Source organism: Phyllobates terribilis, unplaced genomic scaffold (assembly GCF_046119375.1).
Source record: "Phyllobates terribilis strain yellow unplaced genomic scaffold, ASM4611937v1 Scaffold_1__5_contigs__length_1240528914, whole genome shotgun sequence".
NCBI lineage: Eukaryota > Metazoa > Chordata > Amphibia > Anura > Dendrobatidae > Phyllobates > Phyllobates terribilis.
This window is the reverse complement of record NW_027362761.1, coordinates 727,745,554-727,764,541: the sequence shown is the minus strand read 5'-3', so window position 1 is coordinate 727,764,541 and position 18,988 is coordinate 727,745,554. Positions and strand designations below refer to the sequence as shown.

General features: G+C 44.0%; 1 protein-coding gene across 7 annotated transcripts in view; it reads right to left on the bottom strand.

The window, feature by feature from the left end:
• MPND (MPN domain containing) overlaps window positions 1-18,695 on the bottom strand; it is a 134,450-nt gene extending 115,755 nt beyond the window's left edge. The window contains exons 1-3 of one of the 7 annotated variants that reach the window (XM_073686364.1): window positions 18,531-18,695; window positions 6,476-6,674; window positions 4,198-4,307 (exon numbers count right to left, since the gene is read on the bottom strand). The gene's annotated coding sequence lies outside the window, so the exon portion shown is untranslated. The remainder of the gene's footprint in view (window positions 1-4,197; window positions 4,308-6,475; window positions 6,675-18,530) is intronic. The other 6 variants (XM_073686362.1, XM_073686365.1, XM_073686366.1 and 3 more) reach the window with 6 other exon arrangements.
• Between the last annotated feature and the right edge of the window lie 293 nt (window positions 18,696-18,988).

Below are 18,988 nucleotides of genomic sequence, written 5' to 3'. Positions count from 1 at the left end.
TTAGTGTCCACATGTTTAGCAGGGGTATAATTTCCAAAATGGGGTCACTTGAGGGGGGAATTCTGCTCTTCTAGCACGTAGGGGCTTTGTATATTGAGTCCACAAACTATTCTAGGAAAATCTGCGCTCCAAGAGGCAAATAGCGCTCCGTCCCTTCCGAGCCCTGCCATGTGCCCAAACAGTGGTTTTCCGCCACATATTCAGTGGATTTCAGCATGCTCAGGAGAAATTGCACAATACATTTTGCCGTCCATTTTTATCTGTTACCCTTGTGAAAATAAAAAAAAATTGGGTCTAAATGTAATTTTTTGTGAAAAAAAGTTAAATGTTAATTTTTTTCTTCCTCACTGCTTCAGTTCCTGTGAAGCATCCGAAGGGTTAATAAACTTCTTAAATGTGGTTTTCAGCACCTTGAGGGGTGCAGTTTTTGTAATGGTGTCACTTTTGGGTATTTTCTGTCATGTAGACACCTCAAAGTCACTTCAAATGTGATGTGGTCCCTAAAAAAATGGGTTTGTAAATTTTATTGGAAAAATTAGAAATCGCTGGTCAACTTTTAACCCTTATAACTTCCTAACAATTTTTTTTCCCAAAATTGTGCTGATATAAAAGTAGACATGTGGGAAATGTTATTTATTAACTATTTTGTGTGACATATCTCTCTGATTTCAGGGCATAACAATTCAAAGTTTTAAAATTGCAAAATTTTTGCCAAATTTCTATTTTTTTAACAAATAAACGCAAGTCATATCGGAGAAATTTTACCACTATCATGAAGTACAATATGTTATGTAAAAACAGTCTCAGAATCAGTGGGATCCATCAAAGTGTTCCAAAGTTATTATCTCATAAAGTGACAGTGGTCAGAATTGAAAAAATTGGCCCGGTCATTAACCTACAAAGTGGCTCGGTCCTTAAGGGGTTACCTGGGTTTCTATTACTGTTTACTTATATCCAGCCCATTTCTGACTGTTTATATTATTATTATAGTGCCATTTATTCCATGGCACTTTACATGTGAAATTTATATTTGATATTCTCAATAAAAATGTTATCTTCAAGTAACATGGACTCTTGGTTCTCCGTTTTTCTATTCATGATTGAGTTGCTACAATATTTTGGGCATAACTGAAGGTATATGTATATATTAAGATATTTCACTGGAGTATCTTTAGAATATAAAATTACGCTAAACGTAATTCTATGAAGTAGAAAAAAAAATTGGAGTACAATTACTACAAGATTTTTCCACTAAAACTACAACTACTAAATGGACGTGAGTAAAAAAACAATTATCAGACACCCCCATTACTAAACCGGTAAGTAAATAGTTAAAAAAATAGACACAAAAAGGAAAAATATACTTTATTTGAATGAAGACTCTCAGACACTCCCTCGTTTATCAATTAAAAATAAATCCAGAAAGTTCCAAAGGTAATCCAAGAGTGTAATGTCACACAACGTCTATCAAATCCTATGGAGTCTGGTTCTCAGTTCAGACTCCATAGTTGACTCCCATGCAGCGTCAGGCACAGAAATTCTTACGATTGTGCCTGCCGCTGACCGCAAGTAACCCTACTAACCCTCGTTCTGAGAACGAGACTCCATAGGATTCGATGGACATCATGGGACATTACACTCTTGGATTACCGACGGAACTTCCTGGATTTATTTTGAATAAATTGGTAAACGAGGGAGAGTGGGGGAGTCTTTATTCAAATAAAGTTTTTTTTCCTGTGTGTGGGTCTCTGTTTTTATAACTATTTACTTAGCAGGTTAGTAATGGGGGTGTCTGATAGATGCCGCCCCATTTCTAACCTCTGGGCTTGAGGTCAGCGGACATTGCATAGCTGACATCAACCCCAAAACATTATCCCATTTGCCACCGCCCTCAAGCAGGAAGAGCAGGGCAAAGCACCAGAATTGGTGCATCTAATTGATGCGGTTTTTCTGGGGCGGCTACGGGCTGCTATTTTTAGTCTGGGAAGGGCTCAATAACCATGGACCTTCCCAGCCTGAGATACCAGTCCCCAGGTGTCTGCTTTGTCTTGGCTGGACATCAAAAATCAGGTTACTAATAAATGAAAAATACTAAGAAAGACGTAGTTACTTACCGATGAAGGGAGAGGGGATCCGCCCTTCAGGACAGAAAACCTACAAAATAAAAGGGCGGTACCTGTCCCTCACATCAGCTGTATTACAGAGAACGAGAGGACCTCCAATGGTTATTACAATAATTCAAACTTCAACACCATAATGCATTAAACACCCTGTGATTAAAACACAAAAAAATAAAAAAGTGTGCTCACCACACGCGAAGGGAGGGAATATGGGTGCTATCATGGGTTCTGAAAAAACCCATTACTGGTAAGTAACTACGTCTTTTTTGCTCACCCATGACAGCACCACGGAGAAAATTACAGAGAATTAAAATTCAGGTAGGGACCACAGCCTGCAGAAACCTTCTCCCAAAGGCGAGATCAGAGGAAGAGACCAGATCCAACCTATAGTGCCTATAGAAAGTTGAGGGAAAAGACCATGTTGCTGCCTTACAAATTTGTTTGATGGAAACATCCTACCTTTCCGCTCAGGAGGTTGCCACTGATCTTGTGGAGTGAGCTTTTAACCCTTCTGGCCTCCCTAATCCATCTAGCTATTGTACCAGTTTGAGGCCTTAAGCCCCTTCCTAGATCACTGAAATTTAACAAATAAAGACCTATCCTTTCTCCAAGCCTGTGTGAAGGACAGGTACTCAACCAGACACCTCTTTACATCCAGTGTATGTAGTTTTCCTTCCTTACATTTTTTTGGGTTGGTTCAAAAAGATGGAAGGACTACCTCCTGAGCCCTATGAAAATGGGAAGTTACCTTAGGTAGATAGAGCCAATCTAAAACCAGACCAGGCCTATCCTCCAAGATCTGTGTGAAAGTGGGACCTGCTGATAGGGCCTGAATGTCACTAACCCTGAGAGTTGAAGTTAAAGCAACTAATAAAGCCACCTTAAATGAAAGAACTTTGAGTGACATTGACTCTGGGGGTTCAAATGGAGAATCAGTCAGAGCTGTCAGAACCAAAATTCAAGTCCCAGGGGAGCAATCTCTACCTAAAAATGGGGCTGCATCTAGAAGAGGCCCTAATAAAGCGGGAGACCCAGCGATTACCTACCAGGTTATAATTATACAGAGCTCCCAGTGTTTAAACCTGGACAGGCCCTATTCTAAACCTCTTTGTAGGAACCCTAGTATAACAGTAATCGGTACCCCTTCTTGCACTGTTGCTCCTGAGGTGGTTAGAAACTTTCTCCAGGTCTTACCATAACCTTTCATGGTGACAGCTTTCCTACTTTGAAGTAGAGTGGAAATTAAATTAGGAGAAAATCCTATGTCTCTCAATAGCGCCCTCTCAAATTACATGCCGTCAAATGCAGATTGGTAAACTGAGGATGGTGCACCGGCCCCTGAGAGAGAAGGTACGAAATCTCCCTAAGCACCCAAGGATCGATGACCAACATTATCAAATGCAGATTGGTAAACTGAGGATGGTGCACCGGCCCCTGAGAGAGAAGGTACGAAATCTCCCTAAGCACCCAAGGATCGATGACCAACATTATCCTTGATCAGGAAAACCACGTCCTTCTTGGCCAGAAAGGGGGAATTAGTATAAGGCCACTGCCCCACTATCAGTATTTTTTTCTCAGGAGTGGGAGACAAAACCAGGTGAGGAACAATCAGAGAGAAGGTATAATAGAAACACGTCACCAATTCTGCATTTATCACCCACTCCTGGTTTTGTCTCCTGAAAAAAAATGCTGACCGAATACTGACCAAATACTGATAGTGGGGCCCTGGCCTAAAACTCGCCCTGTCCTCTCTGATCTTCCTCAGCACTGCTGGAATCAAAGTTACTGGGGGAAGTGCATAGGTCAGACTGTAATCCCAAGAAATCAAGAATGTGTCCAGTACCGGAGGACTTCCCCAGGTATCTAGGGAACAAAATTCTTTCACCCTTCTATTCTGACTGTTTGCAAACAGGTCTATGTCCGGGAGGTCCTACATATTCACAATCTGGTTGAAGACTGACTGATTTAACACCCACTGTCCCTGCCTTAACTGGTTTCGGCCCATAAAATCTGCTCTGTAATTTTCTTTCCCTTTTATGTGGAGAGATGTTAGTGAAAGGAGATGGTCCTCCATTACCTGAAAAATGCGCCCTGCTACTTCCATCAAGAGCCTGGACCGAATTCCCCCTGATGATTTAGATAAGCCACCACTACCTGGTTGTTTGAAGAAACTCTGACATAGTGGCCCTGAAGGGAGAATAAGAGCTGTCTTAAAGCCTGTTACACTGCTAATAGCTCTTTCATGTTCGATGAACCTACCAACTGGGCTCGTGTCCAAACTCCTTGCACTATGATGTCCTTTAAAGGAGCCCCCATTCCCTGGGGCTCGCACCCGTGATCACCACACGAGTAATCCTGTTTACCCAAAAGGTACTCCTCTGATCCGTGGTCACCACACGAATAATAGTGTTTACCCAAGGTACTCCCCTAACTAGCTTCTCTATTCATAGCCACCAACCAAGGGAATGTGTGGGTCTCTAGAGATCGTGTCATCTGCCCTTCTAGATGCCCTCCCACGGAAATCTCGTTCCTCAGGACATCCTATTGTAATTCCCTGGTGTGAAACTGGGCCCACAGGACCGCTAGGATGCAAGAAGTCAAGGAACATAGCTTTCCTGAGGGACATGGAGGGAGCTCCTAATACCCGTGATATCTGACAGATGACCTTTATTATTTTGTCTTCTGGAAGACGACACTCTAGTTTCTTGGAATCCAACATGAGCCCTAGAAACTACTGTATAATTTTTGGCCCTAGCTTTGACTTTTTTATATTTAAGAGCCATCCTAAGTCTTTTAAGGAAGTCATGACCATTTCCAGCTGAACACTGCAGTGTTGGGCTGAATTGCCTAAAATTATAAAAGTCATCTAAATAAGGAATAATCAGTACATCAGCCATTACTTCTGCGATCAGTTTGGTAAATACCAGGGGAGCCACTGCAAGGCAGAATGGAAGGGCTCTGTACTGAAAGTGCCTGACCACCTCTTTTATGGAGATGGCTACCATGAAGAACTTTTGGTGATCCTTGTGTATGGGAACATGATAATAGGCATCTTTCAGGTCTAACCATAAAACCATAAAACAATTCGGGAAGAGTATATTTATAGTTGTCTTTATTGACTCCATTTTGAAGGACTGAATCCTTAGGAATTTGTTCAACATTTTCAGGTTGGTAATAGTCCTGAAAGTCCCATATTGGTTCGGGGAATTCATTGGAATTACAGTTTTAAGCCTGTTTTTATTAGGCTGAGGATTCAGTTGCTTCTGGAAATCTTTTCCCAGGCATGAAAGAAGAGGGATAGTCTTCCCCTCCACCTGGGGATACACATACCTGGGAGGGTTTTTTACTGTCATGGGGGGGAGCTCCATACAGAAAGCCTCTACCCTTTTTCCTTCTATCTTCCCACTTATCCTGATCTCTGGGGGGTCTCTTCCGATTAAACCTTCTACTCTGAAAGGACTTTTTATAAGATGTGATGGAGAGGTTGGAATCCTTTTCTTACCATCACCTGCCTTCTCCAGAATATCATCTAAGGCAGGCCAAAACAAATATTCCCAGGGAATCGAGCAGGATTTAGATTTTGTCATTTCAGCCAGAGGGCCCTACAGGCTGCATTAGAAAATGCTGCTGACCTGGCTGCCAGCCTAACCGAATCAACCGAGGCATCCGCGAGGAATGCTTCTGCCCCCCACATTAAAGGAATCATAGCTAACACATTGTCTCTGGGTACTTTATCTTTAAGCTGATTTTCTAAATAATCTAACCAGATGATTAAAGCTCTTGCTGTGCATGTTGCTGCCACAGCTGGCTTCGAGTCCCCGCATGAAGCTTCCCAGGAGCCCATAAGGAATGTATCCGCCTTCATATCCAGAGGATCTCTAAGTACCCCCAGGTCCTCAAACTTTTTAGATGCCTTAGCTATTGCCAGGTCTAGCTTAGGGGCTTTATCCCAGGAAGATGAGGATGATTCATCAAAAGGATATTTCCTTTTGAAAGATGGGAGAGAGGGACTCTTCCCTTTCTGTTTTTTTCCATGCTCTCCTTATAAGTAACTGAATCTTTGCATTCAGGGGAAAGGACCGGCGCTTTCTTTGCTCTAAACCGCCGAACATTATATCATGGACAGATCTTTCTGGTCTTGCATCTACTACAGCCATTGTGGATCTAACAGCTTTAACAAACTTATCTGTCTCTTCTACAGGAAAACAGTGATGCCCTCTCATGTCCTCATCTGATGACAAATTTGAAGGGGATGATTCTAAGCCTCTATCTTCACCCTTTTCCTCCAAACTGTCAGAAACATCTGATTCTGGGCACAACTTCCTCTGTTTTTTTTTTATCCTTACTCGCCTCACCTTTAATCAGGGATTTAAAGGAATTCTTATCCTCCGTTCAAATAATAGATCTTCATTAGGAGGCAAAGTTAGGGGTTTCTTCACATAACATCTGTTCAATACACGACTGATGGAGCCTTTTCTCCCAGGTAACTGGCAACTCCTCCACACAGAGCGCAAAATCCCTGTGCTTGGCCTTCGCTGCACACTTTCTTACCTACTAAAAAAAAAAAGATCATTTACCACTCAGAGGCAATCAAGGGTACCAAATTTAGAGGAGGGATCATATCAGTCAATATCCATTCGATCTCCAGTCAAGGCGGGAGATTCATCCACATTGCTGGAGCCTCTGCTCTGGTCAGTGGACCTGCTGCTCCTTACGAGTGCCCACGACATCGTCTATATACTAAGCAATGTTACGAACACAAACCTTAAAACAAATAAGGAAACCTCATTTACTCCACAGCTTATGGCACTTCTGTATATATGTATATGAACTGTACATATGTAATGTTATACACTGTGTTCCAAATTATTATGCAAATAATATTTTCTCAGATTTTCCCAAATTACCTATATGAATTGCAGTCATTGTAATTTTCCAGTCAAATATCTAATAGAGTACAATTGAAAGGTTTTTGTACAAACTGCCTATGATAACAGTATATTTTTAAAAAAATAAAAAACTCAAACTGCACTCAAAATGCATGTTCCAAATTATTATGCACAGCAGAGTTTTCAACCTTTTCATTTTAATAAAGAACAAAAAAATGGTCATTTTTGAAATTCTAAGCATTAGCAGGTTATTACAAACTGAAATCAAACAGTTTTCAACTCAAAACTTTATTCTAGGTCAGGGGTCTCAAACACGCGGCCCGCGGGCCGCATGCGGCCCCTGAGGCTGCTTTATGCGGCCCGCAGGCACAGACCCCTTGACGATCCCGACCTGGTCCAGGAGGAGCCGCCGACAGCAGCGCTGAATTGCCACACAGAGACTGTTCCCCAGCACTGCATTTCCAATGCCAGCCGCTGGCCAATCAGAGGCCAGCAGCTGATATCTGCGTGTCGGCGCAGCGAGTATGACATCATTGCCATATGCAGATGTCAGCTGCTGGCCTCTGATTGGCCGGCGGCTGACATTGAAAATGCTGTGCTGGGAGACCGTCTCTGTGCGGCAATGCAGCGCTGCTGTCGGCGGCTCCTCCTGGACCAGGTCGGGATCGTCAAGGGGTCTGTGCCTGCGGGCCACATCTGCAGGAAGGCCGCCGAGGGAACGGAGGACAGGTGAGAATCATCTTCTTTTTTTTTTTTTATATGTGTGTGAAGAACAGCACAGGGGGCACATAGCCACAAGAGGGGACCTGGATGGGGCACATAGCCAAAAGATGGGGACCTGGATGGGGCACATAGCCAAAAGATGCGGACCTGGATGGGGCACATAGCCACAAGAGGGGACCTGGATGGGGCACATAGCCACAAGAGGGGACCTGGATGGGGCACATAGCCACAGGATGGGGACCTGGATGGGGCACATAGCCTCAAGATGTGGACCTGGATGGGGCACATAGCCACAAGATGGGGACCTGGATGGGGCACAGAGCCACAAGATGGGGACCTGGATGGGGCACAGAGCCACAAGATGTGGACCTGGATGGGGCACAGAGCCTCAAGATGTGGACCTGGATGGGGCACAGAGCCACAAGATGGGGACCTGGATGGGGCACAGAGCCACAAGATGGGGACCTGGATGGGGCACAGAGCCACAAGATGGGGACCTGGATGGGGAACATTGCCACAGGATGGGGACCTGGATGAGGCACATTAGTACAAGATGGGCGCCAGGATGGGGAACGTTGCCACAGGATGGGGACCTGGATGGGGCACATAGCCACAAGATGGGGACCTGGATGGGGCACAGAGCCACAAGATGGGGACCTGGATGGGGCACAGAGCCACAAGATGGGGACCTGGATGGGGAACATTAGTACAAGATGGGGACTTGGATGGGGAACATTACTACAAGATGTTTTCCATTATTACTATATGATGCTAATTGTAAGACAATATTACTGTATGTGGCCAATTGGGGGAAATAAAATTGTAAAAAAAATAAAAAATAAAATAAAGCATGAAAAAATATTGGGCACTAAAAATGCTGTTTTATATGTAAACTAAAGTAAACACAAAAAAGTGCACGTTTATTATCGCCACATCCATAACGACCCAATCCATAAAAAAATAAACACGGAAAAAATGTTCAAAAGGTGTATACAAATAAAATGGTATCACTAAAAATGTCACATTGAACAAAGAATGCGGCCCCCCAAATTCAAATTTTTTCCATGTGCGGCCCATATACCCAGCCGAGTTTGAGACCCCTGTTCTAGGTGATGTTACATTTGCACATAGGACCCCTTGTTCGAAAGGAGCTTCTGAACTCTCTCATTCATTGAATTTGTCAGGTTTTGGATGATTTCTGCTTCAATTGTTTTGCATGAGGACAGAATACCCTCCCAGAGCTGTTGCTTAGATGTGAACTGCCTCCCGCCATCTTAGACACTCCTTTTGATGATGCTCCAGGGGTTCTCAATGGGGTTGAGGTCAGGGGAGCGTGGGTGCCACACCATAAGTTTGTCCCCTTTTATGCCCATAGCAGCCAGAGATGCAGATGTGTTATGTGCAGCATGAGACGGGGCATTATCATGCATGAAAATGATCTTGCTGCGGAATGCACGGTTCTTCTTCTTGAACCATGGAAGGAAGTGCTGTTTGAGAAACTCAACATACATTATGGAGTTCATCTTTACCCCTTCAGGGATCTTAAAAGGGCCGACAATCTCTCTCCCCATGATTCCAGCCCAAAACATTACTCCACCTCCTCCTTGTTGGCGCCGTAGCCGTGTTTGCATGGGGTGTCCATCAACCAGCCATCCTCCACTCCATCCATCTGGACCATCGAGATCATTTCATGCATGATAATGCCCCATCTCATGCTGCACATAACACATCTGCATCTCTGGCTGCTGTGGGCATAAAAGGGGACAAACTTATGGTGTGGCCCCCATGCTCCCCTGACCTCAACCCCATTGAGAACCTCTGGAGCATCATCAAAAGGAGTGTCTATGATGGCGGGAGGCAGTTCACATCTAAGCAACAGCTCTCGAGGGTATTCTGTCCTCATGCAAAACAATTAAAGCAGAAACCATCCAAAACCTGACAAATTCAATGGACGAGAGAGTTCAGAAGCTCCTTTCGAACAAGGGGTCCTATGTGCAAATGTAACATCACCTAGAATAAAGTTTTGAGTTGAAAACTGTTTGATTTCAGTTTGTAATAACCTGCTAATGCTTATAATTTCAAAAATGACCATTTTTTTGTTCTTTATTAAAATGAAAAGGTTGAAAACTCTGCTGTGCATAATAATTTGGAACATGCATTTTGAGTGCAGTTTGAGTTTTTTATTTTTTTTAAAATATACTGTTATCATAGGCAGTTTGTACAAAAACCTTTCAATTGTACTCTAATAGTTATTTGACTGGAAAATTACAATGACTGCAATTCATATAGGTAATTTGGGAAAATCTGAGAAAATATTATTTGCAGAATAATTTGGAACACAGTGTACACACGTGACTCTCTCCCTCTCCCCCTTACCTTTTCTACCCAAAACCACCCAAACCTACAACCCTCCCTCCCCTTCCCTACATCATGCTCCTCCTTTTTGGAATCATTATTACTGTCTATCACCGTTTGCTTTGACACTTTTCTGATATCTTGTACTTTTCTTTTACAGTAGCGATTTAATGATTAAAGCCCAATAAGGGGCCGAAACGTCTATTGTACTGTCGCCTTGAACCTCGGTTTGAATATTCTTTGCTTGCAAATGAATTTATTCTGCATTATTACCGCTTGAGTGTGCAATGAATTAATCTTCTACACAACGTCGCAAAGTCATTTGGGGACTTCCATGCTGCCACACCTTTCGCTACTGCTGTTGCTTCTGTGGTTCCTGCGACTCCTGGACCTCCACTCTGCCTGGAGGGACCACTGGAGCTATAGGGATCCCGCTCTCTTGGCGGTTTAACCGCTTTTTAAAGCAGGACCAGCCTACAGCACGTCCCTCCCAGCGTCATCCGGCTCAATATCCCGGAAATCACTTCTGGTCACCTGACCCTGGTGCATGTGTCATAAAGGAGCACGTCCCCGCGCATGCGCACTTGGGTAAACACGGAAGCCGACAAGCCACCAAACGTGGCGCCGGAGCCTGCGCTCGTTCACTCACCCATGAAGGTCTCCTGGACACAGCGGTGGTGCTTTAGGACTCTGCACCAGCCAAGGCAGGGGAAAACCCCACTGCCTGAGTCAACAGGCCAGACCTGGAATACTCCTGACGTCCATCTTCATTCTTCTGGTACACCCACTGAAAAGGTTCCCCCGTCAAGGACAGGAAACCAACTGATGCGAGGAAGAGGTACTGCACTTTTATTCTGTAGGTTTCCTGTCATTGAAGGGCATATCCCCTCTCTCTCTCTCTCTCTCTCTCTCTCTCTCTCTGAAAAAAAATAAATAAATAAATAATGCTGTGAACTGAGGTGACGTCAGTAAGGTTACCTCAGTTCACAGCGAACATTTCTCATGAGGACAGCGCGAGTGCCGGACTGAAGAGCGGCCGCTGTGAACTGAGGTAGCCTTACTGACGTCACCTCAGTTCATAGCGGCCAGGTCTCGCGGAGTGCCTGACCAGCCGCTGGTTTGCACGCTATCCTCTGTGTACCAGTGTGGGAACCTGCAGCGGTTCGCGATGCCCAGCGGCTGTCACTGGCGGTGACTTCAGTAAGGTTACTGCCAGTCAGATCCGCTGTTTCCCATGCTGTCACACAGAAGACTGCATGGGAACTGCCGGCTTTTCGGATATCCATTCACATGAATCGGGTTCGGGATCAAGTTCTGGTACCTGAACAAAACTTTTTTCTAAAGTTCGGCCGAACCTGACAGACCCGAACATCCACAAGTCCATCTATCCCTAATTATGTAGCATAAGCTAATTACTACAGCATATTTTTACTGTGGTTAACACGGTCTCTAATCTATCTCTATCAACAACATTTTTTTTTATTTTACACTTACTATCTGATGCTAATTCTGATTATATTTTAGAAAAATAAATACTACAGTATAAGCTGCTTACTACAGTATATTCTTCACGATCCCTAATCAAATCATTATGTTCATTTGATTTTTTTTTTGTTTTTTTTTTTGTTTTTACACTTTTTGAAAACAAAATAACAACTAGATGCAGATCAGTGATGTGTGTCACTGATCAGTGGTCAGCGGCTGCAAGATGCATGCCCAGAAATGGTGCACAGGGGAAAAAGTAAAATGGAAAGGAAAAAAAAAGTGTCCTGGCCAAAAGTAAGCACAGATGCCGATTAGTGATATATGTCACTGATCAGCACTCAGCGGTTGCAGGACGCACGCATGGAGGCAGCACAAAAGAAAAAAAATGCAAAAAAAAATGCAAAAAAATTTGAGATCAAGTACTGATCATCGCTCAGCGGTATAAGGGGGTACAAAGGCATTGGAGTGGAGCAGAAAAAAAAGCAGGGGACAGGAACAGATTAGGAATGTCCATCCTCTGATCTTCAGCTCTTTAATCAGCTGCATAAGCGGTGGCACAGGCTAAAATAGTCTGTGGCACCAGAAGTCCCAGGCAGATCGGCAGCAGAATGACGGTAACCGCTCTGCAACGTCTCCAAGCTGGAATGAGGTGGAGCAGAGCGGTCAGAGGTCAGACTGCCCTCTCCCTCACTAATTGGTGCTATCGGACATCATCGTCCAATCGCACCAAATCAGCGCTGGGACTGCTGACGCTAATGTTCCCTAGGCCCAGCCTATTTTTGGTGCTGTTCTGTTAACGGAAATATAGGGGGCTTCTACCTTGACATGCTTAACATGTCCCTCTCTACAAGGAGTAACGTTACCCCTTGGATCCCGGTCAGATGCCTCTCGCCCAGCCAAACCGGATCTCTCACTTTGCACTGACGAGAGGCAGTACCCCAAGACACAGTGTCTGCAAATTGAGATTCTGGCTCTGGCATTTATCCTAAGTCATGTGACAAGGCTTGTTAGAGAGTCGATATTGACTTTTAGGATTGATACTTCCTATAGGTGGCACTAGAGTTCTAGTAGTCTTCCTCTCTGAAGAGACAATTTGCATCGTAGCACTAAGGCTCTGGAAAAGCGCTATGACTTCCCCTTCAAAAAAAATCCAGCAAAATCTGCACTCCCAATTCAAAATGACCTCCCCTCTTTTCTGAGCCCCAGTGTGCCTAAACCACATTTAGCGTCCACGTTTGGCATTTCTGTGGCGATAAAAGCCCGCTTAATTTAAGGGGTACGTGTCTCCAGAAGCACAAACTGGGCATAATGTATGGGCACTACAGTCATGGCCAAAAGTTTTGAGAATGACACCAAAATTATATTTTCACATGATCTGCTGGCCTCTGGTTTTTATTAGTGTTTGTCTGATGTTTATATCACATACAGAAATATAATTGCAATCATATTATGAGTACCAATAGGTTATATTGACAGATAGAATGAGTTAATGCAGCAAGTCAATATTTGCAGTGTTGCCCCCTTCTTCTTCAAGACCTCTGTAATTCTCCCTGGGATGCTCTCAATCAACTTTTGGACCAAATCCTGACTGATAGCAGTCCATTCTTGCATAATCAATGCTTGCATTTTGCCAGAATTTGTTGGTTTTTGTTTGTCTACCCGTCTCTTGATGATTGACCACAAGTTCTCAATGGGATTAAGATCTGGGGAGTTTCCAGGCCATGGACCCAAAATCTCTATGTTTTGTTCCATGAGCCATTTAGTTATCACCTTTGCTTTATGGCAAGGTGCTCCATCATGCTGGAAAAGGCATTGTTGGGCGCCAAACTGCTCTTGGACGGTTGGGAGAAGTTGCTCTTGGAGGACATTCTGGTACCATTCTTTATTCATGGCTGTGTTTGTAGGCAAGACTGTGAGTGAGCCGATTCCCTTGGCTGAGAAGCAACCCCACACATGAATGGTTTCAGGATGCTTTACAGTTGGCATGAGACAAGACTGGTGGTAGCAATCACCTCTTCTTCTCCGAATAAGCTGTTTTCCAGATGTCCCAAACAATCGAAAAGGGGATTCATCAGAGAAAATGACTTTGCCCCAGTCCTCAGCAGTCCACTCCCTGTACCTTTTGCAGAATATCAGGCGGTCCCTGATGTTTTTTCTGGAGAGAAGTGGCTTCTTTCCTGCCCTCCTTGAAACCAGCCCTTGCTCAAAGAGTCTCCGCTTCACAATGCGTGCAGAAGCACTCACACCAGCCTGCTGCCATTCCTGAGCAAGCTCGGCACTGCTGGTAGTCCGATCCCGCAGCTGAAACAGTTTTAAGATACGGTCCTGGCGCTTGCTGGTCTTTCTTGGGCGCCCTGGAGCCTTTTTGACAACAATGGAAGCTCTCTCCTTGAAGTTCTTGATGATGCGATAGATTGTTGACTGAGGTGCAATCTTTGTAGCTGCGATACTCTTCCCTGTTAGGCCATTTTTGTGCAGTGCAATGATGGCTGCACGTGTTTCTTTAGAGATAACCATGGTTAACTGAAGAGAAACAATGATACCAAGAACCAGCCTCCTTTTAAAGTGTCCAGTGATGTCATTCTTACTTAATCATGACTGATTGATCGCCAGCCCTGTCCTCATCAACACCCACACCTGTGTTAATGGATCAATCACTAAAACGATGTTAGCTGCTCCTTTTAAGGCAGGACTGCAATGATGTTGAAATGTGTTTTACGGGTTAAAGTTCATTTTCTGGGCAAATATTGACTTTGCAAGTACAGTAATTGCTGTTAAGCTGATCACTCTTTCACATTCAGGAGTTTATGCAAATTGCCATTACAAAAAATTAAGCAGTAAACTTTGGAAAAATTACTATTTGTCTCATTCTCAATACTTTTGGCCATGACTGTACAATAGCAGATTTGCAATTTTCACTCACCAACATCCGCTGCTGCTTGTTTCTGGAAAACACCCATGGAGTCAAAAATCATCATTACACCTGTAGATAAATTCCCAGAGGGGTCTAATTTTCAAAATGGGGTCAATTGAGGGAGATTCAACTCTACTGGCACTTGGGGCTCTGTATATGGAGACCACAAACTATCCTAGGAAAATCTGCACCCCAGGGGGCAAATAGCACTCCGTCCCTCCCGAGTCTCACCGTGTGGCTAAGCAGTACTGTACAGCCACATATGGGGTACTGCCACATTCAGCAGAAATTGTGTGACACATTTTGGTGCCATTTTTACCCATTTTCCCTTGTGAAAATGTAAAATCTGGGGCCAAAACAAAATTTGAGGTAAAAATTTAATTTTTTTTCTTTACTGCCCAATGGTATAAAATTCTGTGAATGTGTTGTCAATATGATCACTGCAAACTTTGATGAATTCACTGAGAGGTGTAGTTTCTAAAATGGTGTCACTTATGGAGGGGGGGTTGTTCTGCTTTTTTGGCACCTCAGAGGCTGTGCCAACGTGACATGGCACCTGCAAACGATAACAGCAAAATCTGCACTATAATATGGCGCTTCTTCCCTTCTGACCTTTGCACTGTGCCTGAAAAGTTGTTCCCGATTACATGTATGCATTGGCGAACTCAGGAAAGATTGCACAACAGACTGTGAGGTCCATTTTTTTCCTATTAGCCCTTATAAAAATTAGGAGCTTGAGGCTAAAACAACATTTTAGTGGTAAAATTTTAATTACTTTTTCTTCACATCCCAATGGTATAAAGTCTGTGAGACACATGTGGTGTCAACATGGTCACTACACCCCTAGATGAATTCATTGAGAGGTGCAGTTTGTAAAGCGGGGTCAATTATGGGGGGGGTTACTTTTATGCCATGTCACAGGCTCTGCCAATGTGACATGTCACCCTCAAAACATTCCAGCAAAACCTGCACTCCAATATGACGCTCCTTCCCTTCTGAGCTTTGCACTGTGCATCAAAAGTAGTTTTCAACTACATATAGGGTATCGGCGTACTCCGGAGAAATTGTGTAACAAATTGTACTGTTCATTTTCTACTATTCCCCCTTTTGGAAATTACAAACCTGGAGCCAAAGCAACATTATAGTGGAAAAAAATGGTAATTATAAGTTATGAGCGAGCACTAAAATGCTCGGGTACTTGTTACTGGGGTCGAGCAAATCGTAATGCTCGAGTGCTCGGCCCGAGTAACGAGTATAATGGAATTCAATGGGAAACTCGAGCATTTTTCCGGCGGCTTTCCCCCCAGATGTCTGGATGGGTCTAAAAATTGGTCAAATCGTTGAAAACAGCGCTGAAATGACATGGGAACAGCATGGGGAAGACCCCTGGAAGTATCTCTGAATCCCAGATCACTGCTGTCAACAATGTTGTGAACAATGTTGTATTATGCCACTTTTACGGACTGACAATAAAACATACAAAACCGAAGCTAAAATGGATTTCACTGGAAAGAATGTTAAGAAACATTCTTTTTAGGGTAATGACTTGTATATAAGGCAAAATAAGAGAAAGAAAATAAATGCTCCTCCACACCTTGGGCTATGTTCACACGTAGTGTCTTTCTCCGGACAGCATGGCTGTTGCCTTGCAGCTGCTGCATGTCTTCAGAGAACTATTAACCTGCAGATTAACCCCTTATCTGCAGGTTATTAGCATTTTTTCACATGACAGGTTCCCATTCCAAAAGTTAATTTATTTATCCATATGTGAAAATCACTGAGGTAAAAACTGACACACTGACCAAATACTGATGAAGCTGGGGTCCAAAACACTGATGATACTCATATTTTAGTATACACGATCACGGACATCAGCTGATTCATTAATTGTGACATTTGAAAAGTCGGTAAATTTTTGAGCAATTTTATGTACGCCTTAATTTTTTGTACAAATGGTGACACAATGTACAACGCGAGGGTCACGGGAAAGGCAGAGGAACATAAACTCAACCATGTGTGCCAGACTGCCAACACTTCCCTGTCCCCACCAAGGGGACGACTGTCCATGTTCTCCTCCTCATCCTCTTTAAGCCATCAACGCTGAACAGACGAGATGAAGGTGGTGTGGGTAGTACCGTCTGTAGCGCAAAAAAACAGCTCCTGTACCTCCTCCTCTTTATCACCCAATTCACGTTGGGATGAGATGAGGCTGGGCTGTGTATCATCACCCTGTATGGATCCTTGATCCATCTCATCGTGCTCCGCCTGCAATGCCTCCTCTTTAATTGTGAGTAGCAAGCATTTTAGTAGACAGAGAAGAGGGATGGTGATGCCGATTATGGAGTCATCGCTGCTCACCATCTTGGTCGAGTCCTCAAAGTTTTTAAGAACCGCACAGATGTCAGACATTCATGCCCGTTCATCAGCTCTTATGTGCGGAGGCTGACTGGAATACCAACGGGCGTGTTGGAGCTGGTACTCAACAACCTGCCCTCTGCTGCTCATAAAGCCTTTCCAACATATGCAATGTTGGAGTTCCAACGCGTGGTGACATCGCACACCAGTTGGTGAGCTGGAAAATGCAAACGCTGCTGAAGCACGTTAAGGGTGGCGGAAGCTTTAGCTGACTTGTGGAAATGGGCACACAAGCGGCGTACTTTGACAAGCAGCTCAGGCAGACAGCTGGCTCAACAGTGCATCAGTGCTAACCCGGCTGTCAGTCAGTGCGGGGAGTGATAAATTTAATCTTCTCCTGACAGCAGGGCTGTTGGCTTGCAGCTGCTGCATGTCTTCAGAGCACTATTAACCTGCAGATTAACCCCTCATCTGCAGGTTATTAGCATTTTTTCACATGACAGGTTCCCATTCCAAAAGATAATTTATTTATCCATATGTTAAAATCACTGAGGTAAAAACTGACACACTGACCAAACACTGATGAAGCTGGGGTCCAAAACACCGATACTCATGTTTTAGTATACACGATCACTGAAATCAGCTGATTCCTTAATTGTGACATTTGAAAAGTCGCTAAATTTGTGCAATTTTATGAACGCCTGAGTTTTTTGTGCAAAGGGTGAGACATTTTAGCCGAACATGCGACTTTTTGGAGTTAAGAAGTTGCAAAAGAGGTTAAAAGTAAAAAATAAAAGTATCCGATTCATCATTATCGGTTTTAGTTCAATTTTGTCACTTTAATTTTTCGCCTTGTAGCGTTCGTTGACGTTTTCTGTGCCAAATTCTTCAAAATAGCGAGCGTGGTTCATGAACACTGCTCCACAACAAGAAAATGTCTTCTACCTATTTTGCGACTTTTTAACGGAAAAAAAGTTGGATGTTCCGTTAAAATTTGACAAAAACATCAGGGGCACATAAAATCACTGCACGGGGAGCAGGAATACATACATACACATAGAATACTGACTTAGGGAACAGTCAGACCACGATTAATAAATCGAAGTGAGATCGGACAGCAATGTATGGACTGGCTGGCGGCTCTCCCCACCTGAGTGTGACAGCTTCATGTATTTCTAGGCAGCTGTCACGCTTGGGTGGGGAGAGCCGCTGGCCAGTCCATATACTGTGGTCCGATCTCGCTTGGATTTATATCGCTGTCTGACTGCCCCTTAAAAGAACAATAAAGGGGCAAGTGCAATAATGAATAGGGCCCAAACAGCAGGTTTTTATTTTGCGCAGAATTCATGAATGAATGAATGAATGAAGACCACAGGACAAACAAAGAAAATGGACTGACAATGGAATGAACTGGCCCCTGTGTTGTTCATGCATATTGGAAGCAGTGTCATGGCTTTTTGTACAGACTAGGCTTCTTTATAGGTAAAAACCTCCATGACATCCCTCAGGGGCTGATATTCTCTCAAATATAGTGGCCAAAAGATGAATCCGCCACAAACCCCGCAGTGTGCTACCCAGCTCCCTAGAGAAGCGCAGCCGCAGGGTTTATACGCCTCAGAAGACGAGGTGAATAAGAAACCGCTGCAAGAACTATACAATAAAGAGGCGTTCACAAAGAAGCAGAATTACCAGCGTCTTACACGGCGGCGGCCTCCTGCAGGAACTCAGGGATATCAGGCAGATAAAGACGCCGTTATCTCCTTTCTGTCAGAATACAAGCTAAATCCTAGGTGCTAAAGGACCTGTCATGATGTCATGATCATGTGACCAGTCCCGTGAGTGGGAAGCGTCAGGCCCTGGCCTGCTGTAACAGGTTGTGGATCCTCCCTGCAGACCATACATTCTAGGCTGGACAGTAGTGAATCGCCTAGACTGTAGGGGCTCTTGGTAGGTCCTCCCTGCAGACCATACGTTCTAGGCTGGACAGTAGTGAATCGCCTAGAGTGTAGGGGCTCTTGGTAGGTCCTCCCTGCAGACCATACATTCTAGGCTGGACATTAGTGAATCGCCTAGAGTGTAGGGGCTCTTGGTAGGTCCTCCCTGCAGACCATACATTCTAGGCTGGACAGTAGTGAATCGCCTAGAGT